Here is a 13,838-nt window from a genome sequence, read left to right as displayed (position 1 = left end):
CCTGTTGAGGTCGACAATCCAGACTAAAGCGCCCACCAGACAGATGCAGATGTGGGTGCTTGGCATGTGGAAGAGTGGGACACCTGGCCAGGAATTGTTCTACCCGAGAAAAGCAATGGCAAAGAACCGCTCACCCCTCCAAAGGTCCTGCTAATTGGAGGGAACGTCACCCCTAGAGGGAATGGTACGGCGGGAGAAGGAGAGCTCCACTCAGAGCAGGACAGTGTCACGACGTCGGACGCCGAGGAGAGACAGAGAGGGTGTTGACTGTCCATGGTCAAATGAATGCATTGTTCCGACGCGTGGAGGCGAGTTTAGCAGAACTCCAACCTGGGTCTAGAGGTCCCGACTGTGAGATTCAACCTGAAGAGGAGGTCCATCAGAATATCTCACAATTAGGCTCGCCACAAGCTACCGGCAAAGGAAAAGAGGTGACAAGAGTTCCCGAGACGCACGCTCCTACGGTTCTCGTCAATGAGAAGGAAGAGCCGCTAGTGTCATCCCCTGAGGGGGAAAGTTTGCCAGCCATCAGCTCACAAGACCCTGACCAGATGGAAGACAGGGAGTATGGCTGTGGAGCCATGGGAAGTGATGCCCGCAGAGCCTGGCGCGGATGATGAAGGATCCAGCCTGCATTGTCTAAATCCATCTGTTTCTGGTTTTGACGAGAGTGCTCCTGTCAAAGAGGGGGGAGCTATGGAGAAGAATTACCTGTACTAAGCCCCCAGACTGAGGAACCCAAGCAAGGAGTCCCAAAAGTTTTCAATAACGACAGAGAAAAGGACGAACCGTCTATTCAAACGTCTGCTAGCGGCAAGGCTAAAAAGAAGAAAAAAAAGAAGACAAAGCCAAGTTCATCCGAAGTATTTCCTTCTGCAGCTGTTGAAGATAACGATGAGGACTGGAGTATCTTCGACCAGCCTTACTGGAAGAAATTGGAGCCAGCAAGACAGGAGGAGTTGCGAAAGTTGTGGGCAGCTCTAGGTCCTCAGGTGGACATCTTGGAGTATGACGAACCCTCGCCCTTGGAATGGCGAGCTTTAAGAGAGGAGGAATGAAGGTGGTGTAGAGGAGGAAGAATAGCCTAAAAGGGGTTACCATTCCTGCTCCGTATCCGGAACCACCAAGCCAGACAGCAGGGTTGCCGGGGGGAAGACATTCGGGCCCGGACTGACTGAACCATGTGACTGTGGGGGGCTGTGATAAGAGAGGAGAGGTGCTGGACAGGAAGCTGTGCAGAGAAAGGGCACAAAAGCAGAGCACGCCAGACAGAGAGCAGAGTGTTCCTGAGACAGAGCAGAGCTACTGTCACATTTATCCCCCTACTGCTCCTACCTGCATTGAGAGAAATATCCCTGTAAATAAACCTTTAACACTTGGTCTGTCTCGGATCCGTAGCGACATCCTCAGTACCTGCAGTATATTACAAACCTTCGGTCAAGTCTGAGGTCCAGACAGTGGCGTAGCAACTGTTTGTGGCGCCCGGGGCGGTCGAAAAATTTGCCGCCCCTTTGGTCGTTGATAATTCGGAAGCATCCGAAGAGCCCACACTACACTCAAAGATCTAATTTTTAGTCTGCTACTAACTCTGCTATTTCTAAATTTCTAGACTTTCAACTTCTTGCAGTTCTCTATATATATGTATGTATTAGCTTGATGATGCTGGATGAAGACCTAATGGCTTTTTTTAATAATTTTTAATAATGTGACAGAAAAAAAAACAAAGTACAAATTATTTTGGCGGACAGGGGGCGGACACTGACAGCTTGGGGTCCCTGTGCAAGAAATGTGTCCGGGCCCCCCTCCTTTTATGGCGTCAAAGCTACGTGTGTGTGTGTGTATATATATATATATATATATATATATATATATATATATATATATATATATATATATATATATATATATATATATATATATATATATATATGATATTATATAGCCACACACAAGTATATATTACATAGTCTCCTTTATTATGTATATTGCTGTCCCATACACAGTGCCTTCTCTTGTTATGTACAGTTCCGTCCCTTACATATTGGATTATATAGAGCCCTGTTTTTTATTACATACCGTCCTGTCTTGTTAGCTGTATAATGCAATGATGGCTGATGGAGCATGGGAAAGCTTCCTTTCTAATGGAGGAGCTGATGGACTGGTCGTCTGGTCACCGGCTCCTCGATCAGCAGTCATTTTATATCTAACAAGAGAGGGGACCATGTAATAAAAGAGGGCGCTGTGAATAACAAAAATAACAAAAATACACTATGTAAGAGACAGCACTATACATAACAGCAGAGGAAGCTATATAATAAGGGACGGCACCATATATAACTAGAGAGGATGGTAGGTAATAAGGGGTGGTGTTATACATAATAAAAGAGGAAACTATGTAACTAAGGATGGTGTTATACAGAATTAGTGAGTACACTATATACTAAGGGACTGTGTTAGACATAATAAACGATAATGTCTTCCTCCCCCTGTTCCTAAGGCCATTATAAGTCCCCCTTCCTCCCATCCCAATCCCCCACACCCCTCATTGTCCTCCTCCCCTCGCATCCCATTATTGTCCTCTCCCCCACCTCCATCATTTTCTTCTCCACCACTATCTTTGCTTTCTCCCCCACCACTCCCATCATTGCCCATTCCACCACCTCCATCATTTCCTCCTCCTCCACCACCCCCATTTATTGCCCTTTCCACCACCACCATCATTGCATTCTCACCCACCACCCCATCATTGCCCTCTCGACCATCACCCCATCATTGTCTTCTCCACATCACTGCCTTCTCCATCACCCCATCACTGTGCCTTCTCCCCATCACTCCCATCATTGCCTGCTCCATCACCCCATCACTCCCATAACTGCCTGCTCCATCACCCCCATCACTGCCTTCTCCATCACCCCATCACTCCCATCATTGCCTGCTCCATCACCCCATCACTGCCTTCTCCATCACCCCATCACTGCCTTCTCCATCACCCCATCACTGCCTGCTCCATCACCCCATCACTCCCATCATTGTCTGCTCCATCACCCCATCATTGCCTGCTCCATCACCCCATCACTCCCATCATTGCCTGCTCCATCACCCCCATAACTGCCTGCTCCATCACCCCCATAACTGCCTGCTCCATCACCCCATAACTGCCTGCTCCATCACCCCATCACTGCCTGCTCCATCACCCCATCACTGCCTGCTCCATCACCCCATCACTGCCTTCTCCATCACCCCATCACTGCCTTCTCCATCACCCCATCACTGCCTTCTCCATCACCCCATCACTGCCTGCTCCATCACCCCATCACTGCCTGCTCCATCACCCCATCACTGCCTGCTCCATCACCCCATCACTCCCATCATTGTCTGCTCCATCACCCCATCACTGCCTGCTCCATCACTCCCATAATTGTCTGCTCCATCACCCCCATCATTGCCTGCTCCATCACCCCCATCACTCCCCTCATTGCCTGCTCCATCACCCCATCATTGCCTGCTCATCACCCCATCACTACCTTCTCCATCACCCCCATAATTGCCTGCTCCATCACCCCCATAATTGCCTGCTCCATCACCCCCATAATTGCCTGCTCCATCACCCCCATAATTGCCTGCTCCATCACCCCCATAATTGCCTGCTCCATCACCCCCATAATTGCCTGCTCCATCACCCCCATAATTGCCTGCTCCATCACCCCCATAATTGCCTGCTCCATCACCCCCATCATTGCCTTCTAGACCATCACTCCCATCATTGCCTGCTCCATCATACACACAGACATACATACATACATACATACATACATACATACATACATACATACATACATACACACAAGACACCACCTCTCTCCTCTCACCTGTCCGCAGCATCGCCCACGCTTCCTCCCTCACACAGCAGCGGCCGCTGAATGATGACGTCATTCAGCGGCGCTCCTCTGTGTGAAACAGGAAGCGCGGCCTCCGGGCAGGAAGCAGGACGGACCCTTGCCGCTCCGCTCCTGCTATTCACTCTTGCAGGCAGCGGAGCTGCCGTGATCGCATCGCTCCCTGCCCGCCGCTGCACTGCACTGCAGGGTGGAATTGCTGCTGCCGCGCCGCCCCCACACACATGCCGCCTGGGGTGGACCCCCCCCCACGCTACGCCAGTGGGTCTTTAATAGACAGGTGTGCCTTTACAAATCAAGTCCTATCAGTTTAATGAAACACAGCTGGACTCCAATGAAGGAGTAGAACCTTCTCAAGGAGGATCACAAGGAAATGGATAGCATGTGACTTAAATATGAGGGTATGAGCAATGGGTCTGAATACTTATGACCATGTGATATTTCAGTTTTTCTTCTTTAATAAATTTGTAAACATTTCTACATTTCTGTTTTTTTCAGTCAAGATGGGGTGCCGAGTGTACATTAATGAGAAAAAATGAACTTTTTAAATTTACCAAATGGCTGCAATGAAACAAAGAGTGAAAAATTTAAAGGGTCTGAATACTTTCTGTACCCATTGTATGTGTATATCTGTTTTGTTTTCTTTTTTTACTTTCTTTACAATCTGCTATGCGCTTTTAGAAATAAAAACCTTTTTAGTTAGTGCTAATTTTTATCATCTTTACCAATAGGGCGTGGGCCACAGTATTACCTGGAGGTAGGTCTTTAGACTGCTTGCTCTTCATTATCACCATGTGAGCAATACCCCTTTGGAAAAAAACATAAAAACTGGCACTGAATAAGTGCCAATATGGAACTGTATTGGAACTTAAAAAAAAAAGCCACATTTGACCTGGTAAAAGGTCCTATTGATAGAATACACTTTCACATCAAAGGGAACTTGTCAGCAGGATTGTGCACAGTAACCTACACACAGTTGTAAGAAGATGAACCGGATCGGGGGTACCTCTCTTGTGTCCTCTGGAACTGTCAGGTCTGTTACCACTGTTGTCTGAGGGAAAGCTTTCCAACCTGGACCGACCTTTGCACCTGACAGCAGGGGGCGAGACTAAGATAAAAGATGCTGTGCGCGGGAAAGACGGAGGAGACTTGACAGGAAGACAGAGCGCGTAGCAGGGGAAGTCTGGTGCTCCGTCCTCTGAGCACTGTTATAGCGCAGGCCCACGCTTTAGATTCCCTGTGTCCAGATACATTGACTGTGGACAGAGATCTGAATTGTGCCCGTTGGCTCCCGCCACCGAAAGTGCCAAACGTTCCGGGCCAGTTAGTACCGTGCGTTTGCCGCCTAAGACAGACCAGGTGACCCATCTAGAACTGTGCCCTTCCTCACCCACATATTACTGTCGAGCTGAGTGACGCTCTGGTAGTGTTACAGACACAAAGCAACAAGGACTCATCGCCACCACGGGAATCAGACCCTCAACTTCTTCAGGATGACACCGGAATCATCACGCACCAGTTGAGGCGCCACCGTTGGAACCTAAGACTCTGCAGCCAGAAAGCCATCGGACTGATAAGTAAACTCTTTCATAAACAGTTGCTTTACCTATTACGATTATTACTTCACCCCGCACCTATACTGTGCTAATATCACTTGCCATACCCCTGCTTAACCGATCACCTCACCCATCACCCTTCCCCTGTTAATATATCTGCTAGCCCTTGCTCTGCCTCCTGTCCGTTACTGCATCACGCAACCTGTTCACACAGTGTCAGGTCAGCACCGTTATACTGATTAAAATGATACCTGGGTTGATGAAATCCGTCTGTAGGTTCCTGTGCACAATCCTGCTGACAGGTTCCCTTTAAAGGCCCATGAGTGAATCATGCTTTATGTTATACTAGCTGAAGAGCCCGGCGCTGCCCGGGCATACTGTAGTAACTAACAAATTACAATGATTATATATATATATATATATATATATATATATATATATATATATATATATAATTTATACAGTTGTGGCCAAAAGTATTGACACCCCTGCAGTTCTGTCAGATAATACTCAGTTTCTTCCTGAAAATGATTGCAAACACAAATTCTTTGGTATTATTATCTTCATTTAATTTGTCTTAAATGAAAAAACACAAAAAGAATTGTCCTAAAGCCAAATTGGATATAATTCCACACCAAACATGAAAAAGAGGGTGGACAAAAGTATTGGCACCATTGTTCGAAAAATCATGTGATGCTTCTCTAATTTGTGTAATTAACAGCACCTGTAACTTACCTGTGGCACCTAACAGGTGTTGGCAATAGCTAAATCACACTTGCAGCAGTTGACATGGATTAAAGTTGACTCAACCTCTGTCCTGTGTCCTTGTGTGTATCACATTGAGCATGGAGAAAAGAAAGAAGACCAAAGAACTGTCTGAGGACTTGAGAAACCAAATTGTGAGGAAGCATGAGCAAACTCAAGGCTACAGGTCCATCTCCAAAGACCTGAATGTTCCTGTGTCTACCGTGCGCAGTATCATCAAGAAGTTTAAAGCCCATGGCACTGTGGCTAACCTCCCTAGATGTGGACGGAAAAGAAAAATTGACAAGAGATTTCAACACAAGATTGTGCGGATGTTGGATAAAGAACCTCGACTAACATCCAAACAAGTTCAAGCTGCCCTGCAGACCGAGGGTACAACAATGTCAACCCGTACTATCCGTCGGCGTCTAAATGAAAAGGGACTGTATGGTAGGAGACCCAGGAAGACCCCACTTCTTACCCCGAGACATAAAAAACCAGGCTGGAGTTTGCCAAAACTTACCTGAAAAAGCCTAAAATGTTATGGAAGAATGTTCTCTGGTCAGATGAGACAAAAGTAGAGCTTTTTGGGCAAAGGCATCAACATAGAGTTTACAGGAGAAAAAAAGAGACATTCAAAGAAAAGAACACGGTCCCTACAGTCAAACATGGTGGAGGATCCCTGATGTTTTGGGGTTGCCTTGCTGCCTCTGGCACTGGACTGCTTGACCGTGTGCATGGCATTATGAAGTCTGAAGACTACCAACAAATTTTTCAGCATAATGTAGGGCCCAGTGTGAGAAAGCTGGGTCTCCCTCAGAGGTCATGGGTCTTCCAGCAGGACAATGACCCAAAACACACTTGAGAAAGCACTGGAGACTTCTAAGGTGGCCAACAATGAGTCCAGACCTGAATCCCATAGAACACCTGTGGAGAGATCTAAAATGGCAGTTTGGAGAAGGCACCCTTCAAATATCAGGGACCTGGAACAGTTTGCCAAAGAAGAATGGTCTAAAATTCCAGCAGAGCATTGTAAGAAACTCATTGATGGTTACCGGAAGTGGTTGGTCGCAGTTATTTTGGCTAAAGGTTGTGCAACCAAGTATTAGACTGAGGGTGCCAATACTTTTGTCTGGTCCATTTTTGGAGTTTTGTGTGAAATGATCAATGTTTTGCTTCATTTTCTTTTGTGTTTTTACATTTAAGACAAATTAAATGAAGATGATAATACCAAAGAATTTGGGTTTGCAATCATTTTCAGGAAGAAACGGAGTATTATCTGACAGAATTGCAGGGGTGTCAATACTTTTGGCCACAAGTGTGTGTGTGTGTGTGTGTGTATATATATATATAATGTTGAGTGTATAGCCCCGCCCACTCCGCATAGCCACATTCATTATAATATCCCACATCATCCCGACAGGCAGAGCCACCGGACTACTACCCCTAATATCCCACATCATCCCGCCAGCCAGAGCCACCGGACTACTACCCCTAAAATCCCACATCGTCCCATCAGCCAGAGCCACCGGACTACTACCCCTAATATCTCACATCGGCCTGTCAGCCAGAGCCACCGGACTACTAATATCCCACATCATCCCGTCAGCCAGAGCTTACCGGACTACTACCCCTCATATCCCACATCATTCCGTCAGAGCTACCGGACTACTATCCCTAATATCCCACATCATCCCATCAGCCAGAGCCACCGGACTACTATCCCTAATATCCCACATCATCCCGTCAGTCTGGGGTCAGAGCCAGAGCGCTGAGTGGAACGGTCCTAACTTCCATACTGGGATCCTTTTAAGAGAGGCCTGGCATCAGAACCAGAGCGCTGAGTGGAATTGCCCTATCTTCCATATCAATGATCCCTTTAAGAGAGACTTGGGTCAGAATCAGAGCGCTGAGGGATTTACCCTAACTTCCATACTGGGGATCCCTTTAAGAGGGGCCTGGGATCAGAACCAGAGCGCTTAGTGGAATTGCCCAAAATTCCATACCAATGATCCCTTTAAGAGACCCTGGGGTCACAGCCACAGCGCTGAGTGGAACGGTCCTAACTTCAATATCGGAGATCCCTTTAAGAAAGCCTGGGATCAGAACCAGAGCTCTGATAGATTTGCCCTGACTTGCATACCAATGATCCCTTTAATAGAACCCTGGGGTCAGAATCAGAGTGCTGAGGGATTTGCCCTAACTTCTGTACAGGAGATCCCTTTAAGAGAGCCTTGAGTCAGTACCAGAGCATTTGAAGGCAATTGCCATGACTTCCATACCGGGGACCCCTTTAAGAAAGGACTGGGGTCAGTACCAAAGTGCAGATTGGATTTGCCCTCACTTCCATACCGGGGATCCCTTTAAGAGGGGCTTTGGGAGAGAACCAGAGCGCTGAGTGGATTTGCCCTAAAATCCATACAGGAGATCCCTTTAAGAGACCCTGGGGTCAGTACCAAAGCATTTGAAGGCAATTGCCCTGACTTCCATACCGAGGATCCCTTTGAGAGGCATGGGGTCAGAACCAAAGCACTGGATGGATTTGCCCTGGCTTCCATACCGGAGATCTCTTTTAAGAAAGGTCTGAGGTCAGTACCAAAACGCTGAGTGGATTTGCCCTAACTTGCATACCAATGATCCACGGGAGGGGGTGATTCATTTCTGTCATGTGCTCTGTGCTCCTGTCTCGGGGGCAGACAATGGCTGGGAGCTTATGTTCCCAGGGATGCTAGATCTCTCCCACCATGTCAGTGTCTGCTGAGGTGTTGTCAAGTGGGAAAACTTGCTCATAGCAACCAATCACAGCTCAGCTTCTTTTAACCAGCTCTGGTGAAATGAGAGATGCTTAGTGACTGGTTGCAAGTAAAACTGTTGCGCATAGCAACCAATCACAGCTCAGCTTCTTTTGAACAGCTCTGGTGAAATGAAAGATGCTTTGTGATTGGTGATACATACATACATACATACATACATACATTCAGTTTTATATATATAGATGGCACTCTGGGTGGTAGCTGTGGGAGAGGTCCTGGCTTGGTGTGTGTGGTCATGTTTCCGTAACGGTCGCACTTTAGCCCATGAGAAGCAAATCACACCAGCTCGTTAAAGGGAATCTGTCACCCCTTTTTTTTGAATATGAGCTGCCAGCACAGACATCAGGGGCTTATCTACAGCATTTTGTAATGCTGTAGATAAGCTCCCAATGTAACCTGAAAGATAAGAAAAAGGAGTTAGATTATACTCACCTGGGGGACGGTCCGGTCTTAGTCCAATGGGTGTTGCGGTCCGACACCTCCCTTCTTCTAAAGGCCCCTTTACATTTAGCGATGCACCAGGGAACCTGACCACGATACAACCCGGTCAGGATCGCTGGTGCATCGCTAAATGGTCGCTAGAGAGCTGCCAAACAGGCAGATCTCTCCAGCGATGTAGCGATGCTCAGCAGTCATACTTTCCTTTCAGACGAAGCGATGACCGCAGTCTTCCGCCCGCGTCCATAGCTCGCTCGTCGGCGCCAGCAGGAAGCCGACGACGAAAAATGGATGTGGACAATCTCGCGCGATCAGCGATACCCAGCGGGGGAGCCGGTCGGAGGTAAGTATCACAGTTACAGCAATCCGGACCATGATGCGACCAGATCAGGATCACTGGTGCATCGCTAAATGGTCGCTAGTGAGCTGCCACACAGGCAGATGTCACAGTGACGTAGCGATGCAGCCGCGTTCGTTACTTACCTTTCAGATGTGGTGATCCTGACATCCTCCCTCCCGCATCCACGCGTCGCTCGTCGGCGCCAGCAGGAAGCGCCCAACGAGAAATGGAGCTGCACGATCAGTGACAGACAGCGGGGGAGCCGGTCGGAGGTAAGTATCACACATAGCGATATCGCTAGCAATATCGCTGCTGTGTCACAAAATCAGTGATGCTTTAGCGATATTGCTAGCGATATCGCTATGTGTAAAGCCCCCTTAACTCACATAAAACTAAAACAGCTGCTGCTTTCAGAATTCCATCTTATTAGCTACTGTCTAGCCAACAGCATTTTAAAAATAAGGAAAAATTCATACTGGAATGGTTCCCATCAGGTTTTACTACTATAGTGGCCGCAACAGGGATAGGGCTAGTGATGAGCGTCCGTGCTCGGATAAGATGTTATCCGAGTATGCTGGTGCGCTAACCAAGTGACTTCAGATTGCCTAACAAACAAGCAATTCCTGCATATGATGCGGCTATCAAACAGCCACGAGATATGCAGGTGTGGGGACTTGAACATATTTTTCGAGTATGATGAAATCACTCGGTTAGCACATGAGTGTAAGGGGTGTTCTGGGGCTAATTTGTGCCCTGCATCCCTGTGCGCATCTTCTCAATAAAATCGTTTTTTTTTGTACGTTCTGCATTTAAAGTGTCATGTAATATGATATTGTTTTATGGTGCGTTAACATGTCAGAATGTTCATGTGTTGTGTAAGCAATATATATCTTTATGGGTTAGGGATAGAGAAAGGGAGATATAGTAATAGCATTAATAAGGGGTAATATAGGACTAAAGGTACTGTCACACTTAGCAATGCATCAGCGATCCCGACCAGCGATATGACGCGGTCAGGATCACTGGTGCATTGCTAAGTGGTCGCTAGTGAGCTGCCACACAGGCAGATCTCCCCAGCGACATAGCAGCGGTCGGGGGTCATTACTTACCTGTCAGACGAGGCGATCCTGACATCCTCCCTCTCGCGTTCACGCGTCGCTCGTTGGCGCCACAGGAAGCCCAGTGTCACGTGGACCCGTCCTGTGTGATGCGACCAGCAGGTCGGTAACTGAAACAACAAGACACGGCACGTGAAACTGTCCTGTGTGACGCAGGCCGGTAACTAAAACAACAAGACACGGGGAAAGGGGAAACAGTTACAATGGTGGGCCCTGCGATAAGGAACGGGGACATGGAGACCTCCTGCACTCCCCTGAGTCAGTGTCCCTCACACTCCTAATGTTCCCTAGGCCAGTTCCGCACCGGGCACCGATCAGGATACCTGTCACCCTAGCACACCCTACACCTATCCCTTGCTAGGGAGCTGGGTGATGCAGGCACTGGCCCCACCGCTGTACTAATATACACCAGGGAAAAATACAGACAGGGAAACACCACTTAACTTTGCTCTGTTGCTATTGCTCCCAGCAACAGAGTCCACCACCAGAATGCAGCTTTCCTCCTGAATAGCTGCCACCAAGCTCTGTCAGAGCTGCAAGGAAATCCCCTCTGACTCCTTCCACAACAGGGCTCTGACTGAGCTGCCAGAACCTCTCTAGATCCTTCCTCCACCAAGAATGGTTGAAATGAACACTATCACCAACAGTGATTGCAACACCTGACACTCCTTTATAGGTAAGAGCCAGCAATCACACCTGCTTTATATCACATGCACTAAACTAAAGAAACCAGAGTGCAATGACGCTCACCACCACCGGGGGCACACTAGAACAAAAGACACCACTGTGTAATAATCATAATGGCCACCGGGGGCAAAACCAAACTTAAGCACACAGCTTAAGGAAAAAAAAAAGGTTACATGTGCTTTTTATGTCATGATCCAGCATGGATCATGACACCCAGCAGGAAGCTGACGACGAGAAACGGTCCAGAACGTTCTCGCACCATCAGCAATAATCAGCGGGGGAGCCGGTCGGAGGTAAGTATCAGACATAGCGATATCGCTAGCAATATCGCTGCTACGTCACAAAACCAGTGACGTTATAGCGATATTGCTAGCGATATCACTTAGTGTGACAGGCCCTTTAGAACAGTTGAGGGCACTGTACATTAAGAGATTAGATTGAGTTAAGATAAGAAATAGTTATAGCAATAGGATGCTAGCTTGTGGGAGGAGCTAGATTGGGGTTAGGAGAATGTGTTCCTGAGGTAGTCAGTTGTGTATAGGAAGAGGAACAGTGAGGTTATTGACCGAAGCTTTGTTATGACAGAAGCTCATCAATCCTGGCCCTACGGGTGGTGAGACACACGAGCACGAGTGAATCAGGGCAGCTAAGAGAAACAGCGGCTAAGCTTATGGGAAACTCCTGTGACGTCTGAGACCTAGGATCTGAGAAGGATTGACAGCAGCATCCCTTACTTTCACCCAGGATGGGGAAAATGGATGGGGAGCACCAGGAACAAGCTAGTCCAACTACTCAAGGAGCTGTGGTATGGGGACACGTGTTTTCAGGAAAGACCAGGGACAGCTAAAGGAAAGGAGTGTCTGTAACATGTGAGGATTGCTGTGCGGTGCGTTGTATCTAAACTGGACGAAGTAAAGTTGTTATGTTGAAAATGAACTTGGACTTTGAAAATCTTTGTGTCTCTGGAACGCTGCAATTTGATGAAATCTCTAATCCATAGGTTGGTGAAATGCACTGCACACACAGTACACAGCAGAATGGAAATTGTGTTTATGTGGTGTGGTGCTAGAGCGTGCCGGAAAGAGCAGTCCCTCACCATTACTATCACCTTGGCCCCCATTCCATGAGCATGGTCGGATAACACCTTATCCAAGCACGTTCGTTCATCACTAGATAGAGCATGAATGCTGCTGGTAACAGGAAAAGGCACTGTACTGGTGAAACACCTTGGGGAGAATTATGTTCATTCCCATATACCATTGACGCTGCTGCACAATTCTGGTGTGTGGTTCCTTGTTTTAAGAGAGAGCCTAAGGCTAAACCCTGAAAACATCCCCTTAGCTTTATCCCTCCTCCATCAAAGAGGAGTATAATTCTTCACTCCTCACAACATGTTTCTAATGCTCCAGAGTATTTGTCAGCAGCATCCTTTTTGGGGTACATATAAAATTATTAACATACTTTTATTAAAAGTTGCTTTTACTTTGTGGGAAACTGTGAACATGCCAATACCAAATTTCTATATTTTTATTTATATTTTATGCAATAAATAAACACTTTGTGTCGCCATATTCTGAGAGCCTTAAGTTCTACAATTTTGAGTTAGCAGAGCTATGAGCGTGAGGCTATTTTTTGCACAACAAACTGTTAGGCGTCGGGTTCCGGGTGCTGCACAACGGGAATCCCGAGCCTTGCCATCAACAGTCTCCCATTCTTCTTCGGCCGCACTGGAGCCTGCTCAGCAGACTCCTCGATCCTGGCGTTCTGCTCACACCAGCATTGTGGGCTCGGTTGCTGCTGCCACCTCTGGTCCAGTTATGACAATGCAGCCTGGCCAGCAGCAAAAGACTCCAGAGTCTAAGTCCTTCCGTCGCTCCACTGAGCATGCTCATGGGACGATCTCCCATTGGGGACCGGGAGTCACATGCTCAGGTCCCTCTCCAGTTCTGATTGGACCATCAGGGGGATCAGGAAGGTTCTGGAAGGATACGGCTATAAAAGGTTCACATGGCCGTCCCGCCGTGCGCTATGATAGACTCTGAGACTATAGTACTTAGTGTATGCGAGATGATGGATGAATGAGCCTGGTGACTGCCGCATTATAATTCCCCCTAGGGTTAGGAATTAGAGTCAGCACAGTAGCTCTGACACTGCATAGCGCCGCAATGTTCCTCATCGCCTTCCTCTAGCGCCTTGGACGTCGGCCAGTACAGGCCTCCTGGACCACTGCTACCGCAGGGTCTGCC

At 47.6% G+C, this 13,838-nt stretch overlaps 1 protein-coding gene across 3 annotated transcripts in view; it reads left to right on the top strand.

The window, feature by feature from the left end:
- The window catches only part of LOC141096376 (beta-1,3-galactosyltransferase 2-like), a 129,632-nt gene that overhangs the window by 7,894 nt on the left and 107,900 nt on the right, over positions 1-13,838 (top strand). The window lies entirely within an intron of this gene.

This window comes from Dendrobates tinctorius, unplaced genomic scaffold (assembly GCF_039654945.1).
Source record: "Dendrobates tinctorius isolate UK_male_01 unplaced genomic scaffold, ASM3965494v1 ptg000074l, whole genome shotgun sequence".
Classification (NCBI taxonomy): domain Eukaryota; kingdom Metazoa; phylum Chordata; class Amphibia; order Anura; family Dendrobatidae; genus Dendrobates; species Dendrobates tinctorius.
The sequence above is the reverse complement of the archived record's forward strand: the minus strand, read 5'-3'. Positions and strand labels throughout refer to the sequence as shown.